This window comes from Idiotropiscis lumnitzeri, chromosome 21 (assembly GCF_059441095.1).
Source record: "Idiotropiscis lumnitzeri isolate Australia: NSW breed Sydney's pygmy pipehorse chromosome 21, RoL_Ilum_1.0, whole genome shotgun sequence".
NCBI lineage: Eukaryota > Metazoa > Chordata > Actinopteri > Syngnathiformes > Syngnathidae > Idiotropiscis > Idiotropiscis lumnitzeri.
Window position 1 is genome coordinate 5948902 of NC_142411.1, and position 9979 is coordinate 5958880.

General features: G+C 43.1%; 1 protein-coding gene across 2 annotated transcripts in view; it reads right to left on the minus strand.

Moving 5' to 3' along the window:
- Positions 1-9729, minus strand: part of pak5 (p21 protein (Cdc42/Rac)-activated kinase 5) — a 39468-nt gene extending 29739 nt beyond the window's left edge. For both annotated transcript variants that reach the window (XM_088286492.1, XM_088286491.1), the window contains exon 1: positions 9377-9729. The gene's annotated coding sequence lies outside the window, so the exon portion shown is untranslated. The remainder of the gene's footprint in view (positions 1-9376) is intronic.
- Positions 9730-9979: the final 250 nt, after the last annotated feature.

A 9979-nucleotide genomic window follows, 5' to 3' on the forward strand; every position in this document is an offset into this window, starting at 1 on the left:
AAGCAGAATAGTAAAAAAAAAAAAAAAAAAGGCTTTGACAGATGACGCACCAACAGGATTTTCCCCGCATGTCCCGTTCGCCGTTTGCTGTGTTAATCCTCGCAAAGAAGAACATTGGTGTGACCTCGATTTGGGAAGAGCAAAAGTTCACGTGACCATCCACTTATGGACAAACGGGAGAAGATGAAGACAACAGGAATTGGGCAGCAGCGCTCATGATTTATTGTAAGTTGGAACGATTTTACACTGTTGCGTTTGTCTTTTTTTTTTTTTTTTTTTTTTTTTAAGGAAAAGTAAATAAAAGTTGTTCTAACAAAGAACCATATTACAGTGCGGGTATAAATTTGATCCCAATTTGCGTTTAGTCTGTAAATCATAAATCTACACACTTTGACCAAATCTAACTCGCTACAATTCGTCTTTTAAATGCTAAATGGATTGAGGCTTCAAATTAGCTCGTGTGTATTCGGTGGCTTACTACAGGTTGCTAGGAGCTTGTGATTGACAGAGGACACAAATGTAAGTGACGTCTGGCTTTGTGTGTTCTTTTTTTTTTTTCCCCCTTTTTTTCTGGAGAACAACACAACACAATGCGGCGAGGTTATCTTGACCAAACAGGCCGCAGAATCAGTCTGCACAGATACGTTGGAACTTATAAATCATTGATCAGAACGCCACTATGTGCGGCCCCTTTATCCCCCCCCCCCCGACCCCCCGACCCCCTTTTCTACTCCGACCGTCTTTATCCACAGACAGTAAATGGAAGCTTATACCTGTTGACCTACATTACTGCCATCTTGAGCAGCGGAGGTTGTGGTAATCCTGGAGCCACGTGGCTTCAGTTCTGCAACAAGCAAACAGTAGCAAATATTCGGCAGAAAATCACCCACTGCGAGAGCATTTTCTTGACCGACCGTTACAACACGGAGTCTATGATTCTACAACGTCAAACGTCGGAATGTCAAAGCTACCAATTGAATTGCGGAAGCGGAATAGGGAATTTCTTTTTTGGTTGACTGCCCCTTTAAAAGTAAGAAATAATTTCATATTAATTTTGAAATAAGCTATTATATGTCTGCTATTCGCTCTCACTGGGTCAAGTGCCATCTGTAACATCTCTCAAGGATATGACTTCAGTGTGAGTTGTTTGTCTCTTATCTCATAAATCCCAAACACAGCCACTGTGGGCCGAGGCCAAAACTCGGAGTAACAGCGTTGCTCAAAACATGGCGTGTAACCACAAACAAAAACACGCGTAATCCAATTTGTTATAATACAATAAACGATCCAGCCGCAACTAAAACGCTGGCCTGCTCTGTATTTTTGGTCCACATTTCCCATGATTATCACATCAACTTTCACTCGCACAGTGGTTAGCAATGAGACGCAAACAGGAAGCTGTGCTAAGCTAAGTTAGCTGGAGACGTTTTAACAAGCACCGTGTGGTCATAATTCAGTGGAAGACTTTTTTTTTTTCCCCTCAGCCCTTCTCGTGTATTATCTTTTCAAATTGGAATGATTATTATCTAATTTAGCGAACAACAAAGAAGAGAATCCAACCGAGCTGTCCTCTTTTTACGTTGCATGTTAAGCTAGAAGGGATGAGTCAATGATGCATAAGCACTCGCGTCTCTTCAAAGTGATGCTTAAAGGTTGTGTATATGTTTTGGGGGGGGTGAAAAAAGTCACTCTTGTAATCCTCGCCGGCTCCCCAAGCACAAGAGCAGGCGGAAATATTTATGACCCGAATGGTAGGGGAGGTGAGCGGAGAGCTGGATGCCTTCAAAGGGCACTCCAAGGCCACTGCTTGTAACCACTCCAGCTGCACTTTTGCTCAGGTGGCCCTTCGCCGCTTCGGCTTTGACGGCTTGACAAACCTGGAAGAGACAAGCTGGTCTGACGGCGACTCCGGGTTGGACTGGACTTGACATTTCTGGGTGTGCGTCTGCTGTCGTGACTTATTTCCAGAGTTATTTTAAGAATCATTGTGAACTGACGTACATTATTCATGATGTGGAGCAGGAAGGAGCATGACTTGAGGACATACTAGTCACAAAACATGACTCTAAAAGAGAAACTCAGTTGGGTTTTAGGACTACTCGGTGCAAAGAGTCTGGCCTAGTAACATCCACAATTATCTATGGAAGACCTCCAAGTCAGTCAGAACCAAAACAAATCAGTGCTTCGCGGTAGTAAGACACTTGGATGAATTTCCACGACACCTTTAAAGAGTTACAACCACTTTTACGTCGTACAGCAATCACATGGTTACCGGTGCATGAAATATGCAGTCATCTTCTCATCAATGAGCTTCTCGATTCTCTGTGTCCCGATTGTGAGTATTACTATGGAGCTACAGGCCCGGTGTGACCTGCCGGCCCGAGGTTCTCAGCAGTGAGCAGTAGACTCATACCAGTCCACATGATTTCACACGACCGATGCGCCGAAATAACACGTCTGGATTAGGGTCACGAAGTGTCCCGATGCGGTTGCGTGCGCCGATGTGTGCGAATTCGAACTGAGGAGCAAGAAGAGGCTATGGTGGGAGTTCCCAAGATGAGGGATTCAAATCCACCATAGGGGAGACATATGAGCATCTGCACTAAATGCAAAAATACAACTGCCGCTGCTGGTAACAGCGAGCTACTAGCGTGCCACGCTCGTCGGCGTGCATCTTTTTTTCCTCCGAGTACCGCCGTCTCTACTCGGAACTCATTTCCTGCTGTTTCATGCCTGAGCATCAAAGAGGGCACAGCTGTGTCACTGGATAACCGCTTTCATCTATTCAGCCACCGCATCTGCGCTAACGTTTTGTGCTACGTCATGAGCAACTGATATCACAAGGTCTTCAGGCAACAAGCTTCACTCACGCGTGTGTACAGAAGGTTTGCGCGCTCGCAAAGAAAATCACAAATGGAGGTTAAAAGCCTTTTCACACTGCACTTAGTACAGCGTAGTGTGCAATCAACCGACCCACTTAATTTGTAAGTGATGCCGCTGTGCAGAAACGCAACACCGTGTCTTGTGGGCAAGCGCTGTGCATTGAAAAATGACTTTTAACGATAAATATGTGATTTTTAAAACAAAATAGGCCACAGCAAATCCAAACATGTTTCACTTGTATCACGTTTCCACTTCCTTATCAAGCGAGGCGTTTCCATTAGAACATTAACAGATCTTGCCGATTTGTCCGATTAACATCAAAACAAGCAGGAAAAACCACCAGGCTACCTCCCGTTTGGTTGCTCAGCAACTAGTGCCAAATATGGTCACCGTGCTGCCCTACCCAGCAGCGTCTTAAATGAGACTGCCTGAGGTTTTGTCGGTATACGTTAAGATGCTAAAAGTGTCCCGACACATACGCACGCACTTATCTGCAAGACGGTACAGCATCAAAGCTATATTTAGGGTGGATGACAGTTCTTTGGCTGCAAAAGAAGAGCACAACAACATGGTTGCGGTTGCAGAAAAGCCACATGCCTCAAAGTGCCGGTGTTAATACATGTGGTGAAACATGATGCCAAAAATCACAGTTTGTGATATTCTCTTGTTCGGAAAGAGAAACAGCAATCGGTTAAACATCCATTTTTTTTTTACATTTGTGTTATTTCCCTAATAATTTTGTATTTAATATTATTATTCATATTTTATTTTATTATTCATTTCATTTATTTTCATCTGATGATTTGCACATTTTTATAGTATTTCTTCAGTGGTAGCCATAAAAGGATTGTATTTTTGTGGCCAGGTTCAAATGTCAAACCGGGGGTTTTTATTAATGTGTAACGACACCCTCTCCTATGTATGGCGCAAAACACGCAAGTAACTCTCAGACCACATGCTTCCCTTGAAGGGCCCTCCACCCAGTGGGTTATGAAGCCGGAGGATTATAATGAATCACACGGACTTATAATGAACATCATGATCCAAGTTTGCTTTGATGCGATTCCACCTGACTGAGCTCAAATCACAGAACAGAACAGCGTCTGCGCTGACTGATTCCTTCAGGATGCGTGAGTCTTCATCACGTGTGGATTGCTCCACTCCAATTCCCTCGGCCAGCAAAACAAGGAAATTTGAATTAAAAAAATTCAATTAAAGGCCAACATTACACCAATGTCACGCTTAGTAGGGCGGAACATGAAGACACTGACCTGAGATCGGTGCTGAACACGTGTAGCAATCAATTTATCAGCTCTAAAGAGCCATAAAATGAATTTCCCACTAAAAATAGATCTAGTGTAACGGTACAAGAAACAATACTGGTAACTTTTTTTTTTTTAAGCATAAACAGACGGAAAACTACTAGCAGTAAAAAAATAAAAAAATAAAATAAAAAAATCAGTGAATGCAAATAAATATAATGATAAAAAAATACAAGATTCCCTGTTATAAAACTGATTTTTCTTTTTATGAAAATAAAACAGTAGTTTGTCTACTTTTTAGGAAACAATTCTATGTAAATTGTTCGATTAACGAATCTCAAAATAATGTATACGATAAAATTAAAAGAATATTGAAGCATAAAGAGCATGTCAAATCTTTTCTTTTCAGAAAAGTGCAACACCCCCTTTGAAGAAATTAACCATTCAGGTAAGTGCAAAACTATCCGAAATCTACTACAAAAACAAATTTTACATACCAAACTACCAAAAGCGTATTTTTAGCAATGGCACGCCTAACCAGAGCCTGAGTTGCACTGTAGTTGTTTACAAAGAAGGCGTGTGGCGAAGAGGCAAAGCAGTTTTCCATATGGAAATTTTATAAAAGTGAAATCTAACTGTATTTCTTGCAGTAATTGCTTTGAAGAGATGTTTTTCAAAGATTTACCCTGCTGGACCGGTTCTCCTCCTTGGCGAGGCTTGTTTTGGGTGTGGTTACATCTGCAGTCTACTTGTTCATCCACAATCAAACTAATTGGGGCCATAATAACTTTTAAGCCTTATGTTGGGCGGGCACAGTTGAGACTAACGTATTGTACATGGGCCGGTCATTAAAACTGGCATTTGTTGGTGTTAATAAAGCGGCAGAAAGTGATTGAAGGAACAGACGCCGGAGCAATTGGCTTTATCGGCCCGACCCGTTCCAAACAGGTATCGCTTTAAAAGGTGATTAAATTGGAATTAGGCGGTGACGAGTCCGGGCACTTTAAACCAAACGAGAAGGAGGATTGCGCAATTCAGCGGCTGATAAAACAACACGTACTCACATCATTTTAGGCCCACCAAAGGAGGAGGAAAACTGAAATGGTGAAAATCAGTTGAATGCTTTAGCGCAGGGGTGTTCAATCCTGTTCCTAGAGGGCCGCTGTCCTGTCTGTTTTCCCTCTCTTTGTGCTGCAATACACCTGATTCAAATGATCAGGATTGCCCTCTAGCTTCTGCACACCTTGGTGATTATCTGATCATTTGAATCAGATGTGTTGCAGCAGGAAGAGATGGAAAACAGGGAGGACATCGGCCCTCGAGGAACAGGATTGAGGACCCCTGCTTTGGCGCCACAACATTGCACACATTTTCAACAAGTGTCGTCACACAAGAAAAATGCATCCACATACAAATGTCAGAATTGACATTACTTGGTCTTAAAAAAACATCTTATAAAAATTAATAAAATTAAAAATACTAAATATGTTTAAAAAGCAAATTCATGCGCAAAAAAACACAACGAAGCTGTGCAATTCCCTGGCTGACAAAATTATAAATTATCAAGTCTGAGCTCAGGAAAAAAAAAAAGGGCCTGCTGAAGCTGTACAATTCACCAGCTGACCAAAAAATTAAATAAATAAATAAAACAATTTTTTTTTTATAAATATATAAATAAAACAACACGCCTGCCTCAACCCGAAGGGTCAGGCAAGTCGGGCAGCTGAGGCAGATGCGACGCTCCGAGGCCCCAAGGCAGAGCTGGATGTTCAGGCTTCACTAGGCCTCCTCAGCAACACACACGCACACCCGCACAAACCCTCCTCCCCCACACACACACACACACTGCCAGAAGAAGTAGAACATCCTCATTGAGCGGAGAAATGTGAAGAGGATTTAGGTTATGTGTCTCTTAATTCTATGGAAGTATACAGCTTAAGTCTGTGTGTGTGTGTGTGTGTGTGTGTGTGTTGAACACTGGAAATGCTGAAAATTGCCATGGCATCAGCATTCTCTTGAGGTACGGGGTTGGAAAAACTGAAAACTTCAAAATGGCTTCCATGCAATACCGATATTATCGTCCCTTTCGTTTAGTGCTAAGGTGCTGTACTTGTTGTGTACGCACAGCACAGCTCTCTGGTTTGCATGTTAGTTACATCACTAACTAGCATAAATGTAGTCTGCACGGACTAAACCCAAATTTGAAAATATGAGCATCAGCTTTCACAATCTTGGTTTTGCCCCATAGACAGCGCCAAGTCTACAATCAAATGTGAAATTCAACTAAAGACATTCACAAAACTCATCGTCATGTAAGATTAGCGCTAACACAGAGCAGGGAAGTCGACGCACAGCAAAACTGTTGGTGTCTCGGTAGGTGCTGCCCATTTAGTAAGTAACACGCGTCAAAAGGATTCAGCAGTCAAAACAACACACAGGACTGCAAAAAATCCTCAAGTCCGAACATGAATAGTCAAAAATACCGCATCCCATAACACCATTGCTTGTTCCCCAAACCTGTAACTAACATAAAAGTAAGTCTTGCAGACAAATGTCAAACTAAATGTAGACATTCATGGTCACCTGTCCTGCTATCATCTCATCTTCCTCGTCAGTCCTTACAAGATCCCTTGTCCTCATCTGCCTCACCAGGCTATCTGTGCCCTTTCCAAGTGTTATTTGCAAAGGTTGGGGCCTAATTTGCAAATAACAAGCAACCGGAGCAAAGCTGCCAGGTTTAAAAAAAAAAAAAAACATTCAACTGGATTTTTTTGAAGTGCCAAACGGTCACAGGTATGCACTCTAGCGTAAAGATGCCGCTACGAATGATGTAACAGCAGCGGCGGCATGCATAACCGCCGACTTCCTCCTCCTGGTTAAATTATTCACCGTGTGACTCCATCTTATGTAATTTAGTGCGAGCAACCAAGGACAGCAAAAATAGATGATTGCTAAGTATCTAGAAATGGGAAAAATGTACAGTCTTCAGAATATGATAGTGGTTATGAGCCATATTAGTAGTGTAGGCTGTGGCATTCCCTGCAGCTTTGATCATTATGTAAATCTCCAGTGTGAAGAGTACATACATGAACTCTTCTACCAAGTAGCAAACGGACTGCTGTTCGAATGTTTGGGGCTCACTTAGAACTGTCCTTATTATTTTTTTCCATGAAAACAATGTTGTTTATTATCATTTTTATTATCATTATTTCTGATATGCTCATTCACTGTTGCGGAGTTATTGATATCTATATCCGTCAATAAGAAAAGATCATTATTTTGAGGTATATTTATTAATATAGGGAAGTATATCAAAAACATTAGAAGGAGGTGGACGGGATCTATAATCGATGAATATTTGCAGTGGGTCTTAGTCATTGTAGTATACTTTCCCCGAGAGGTTTGATCGGAATTTAAATCGTTCCAATGCAAAGAGAACACACATGAATTCCAGGACTAAGAAACATCATATTCAAAATATTGAAACAGCTTTATGTCATAGAGGGACTTAGAATGTAGTTAGTGGTCATTAGCCAGCGCCGGAGAAGCAGGCGTGAGCGCTGCCAGGTTTAACGAGCGTATCATGTTACGTTGATTAAACTGCGCCATATGTCACACTTGAATTTATGGTCAATGAGGGGGCGGCAGGCTGGCGTCGTTGTGTGAGCTGCCATCAATATGTCTGACACAATCAATGTTGTTTCATCTCAATAAAACACAAAAACAAACATCGGGGCTGAAGGAGTCTTCAGTAGGGGGAACGATTTTAAATTTTTTTGTCGCACCCTGCGCTACAATGACAGTAAAGCGATTCTGACTCTGACTCTTTGGCATAAGCCTAACCCGCAAGGCGCAACATTTGTGTAAAATAGTATAATAATCTGTTAGTTCATACATAAGTAAAATTACTTCTGTAGCAAGGTCAGCACTGCAAATGAGAAACTGTTCTCCTGACCTGTATAAATATAGGGTAAGCAAATAAAACTTTAAAATCTGTTTAATAAATAAATCACTCCCATGGCTCCATCTTGCAGCAGACAACGAAGAATCAATCAAAGAAAGACAAGATGTCAATCATTTGCCATGCTCTCGCACACTCAAAGCTTATCACCCTTCATGAGCTGTGCTGAAACTATGTTGTAATATCCACCTGTGGAAAATCTCAAATAATTCCATCTCATGTTTGTCAATAACTAGCAAAATGAAGCAGAGCAAGTTATTTTTTTCTCATGATGGGAAACAGCACGGGTCTGCCTGAGGCAATTATTTCTTTTAAGTGGAATGACACACCTGGTGTCAAGAAGAGTGACGTCTACGGAAATACATGAAATACTGTATCGCTAACCACTCTTGCCACTCTGTGAGGAACCACAAGGTCGCATTCCAATGCCAGAAATAAAGGCCGAAATCAAATAATTGGCGGGTCGGACTGGCGCTTGATATGTTGTGTACGAGGTGTTTAGTTATTATTACCTCCATTAGGGCAGTGTTTGCGCCCGGTGCGATTATGAGCTTAGCAAGCAGGAGAGGGGGGGAACCCCGGCAAGCTCAACACTTTTAATTTTCCTCTAGACTACACTATTCTAATCTCGTGGTAACAGTGAACTTGAAAAGCAGCCATCTGCCATCCTTTATTTACCTGCCCTACATTCGATTACATTGACACCTTACAGTTACACAGTGAAGGCTGACTGTGTGTGTGTGTGTGTACACCATGTTTCATGCTTGCCAGACAGTACATGTGCTGCAAACATACACAAGTAGTGTACCAGCAGGGGAAAGGATGTGGCCATGACACATGTGGAAGAACAGAACATAGCTAAAAGGAAGACAAAGCAGATTATTTGCAATGCATTTGATAAGAGCAGGAAGAACGCATGCAAAATGCAAAAACACGCATCCCCATCCAGAATGGGGTGTGTGTGTGTGTGTGTGATGCCCACCCGCTTCACTACCAAGGACAGCGGCCGATGCGCGGAGATGGAGCTGACAGCCCAGACAATAACACACAGTTCGGCTCCACAAATGACAGCTCTCTTTCCGCATGAAGGCGTCGCTACGGCGCGGTCCGAGTCAAGCCAAAGCCCAGTTGTTCGGACACATGAAGCCGGGGAGAGATTCGCCTTTCCCGCCGGCGAGCTTTCGCTTTCCCCCTTTCCTCCTCCAGCACTAACAGGCTACCATCCACTACAGTCGCTAAAAATGGAATCTAAACACACGCCGGCACTCACCTGCTTGTCGCCGAGGTGGAAGAGCTCACATGTCCCGTCGCTTTGTCCGGTTCTCGCCTATGCAATTGTGGTGAGAGCAGTGGCGGCGGCCAACGTTACGTGTGGGCCAGCGACGCCATGTTGGGTCTCCGGGAGCTGCTCTCCTGTGCGCCACATCCGGGCCGCTCAGAGGAGCGAATGAGCGGCGGGAGAGGGAGGGGAGAGCACCCGGGGAGCAAGCGGAGGAGCACCTGTGTCAGCCCCGTGGAGAACGCTCACACTCTCGGTCACTGGAAAGCCTCCTTCCCTAAGTGTAAACGCGGGTTGTTTCCGCCATGTCGTCAGCAGCTCTTGTCATGCTAATGTTAGCGCCCCATTGCAATTACATTTGCGATGCTAACTAGGTTTAGTGCTGACGTCACGTCTAATTAGCATGTACAGGTTCAGAAGTTGGGCTTCAATAACCCTAAAACATACAATTTGGCTCAAGACGACCGTCATAATTCATCTTCAAAACGACATTTGGCTCCAAGAGGAGTGGAAAAAACGAAAGAAAGCATTTTAAAAGTACAGTAGTTTGATCGTGTGACGTCACAGAAAAGATGACGGCGCCATCTCGTGGTG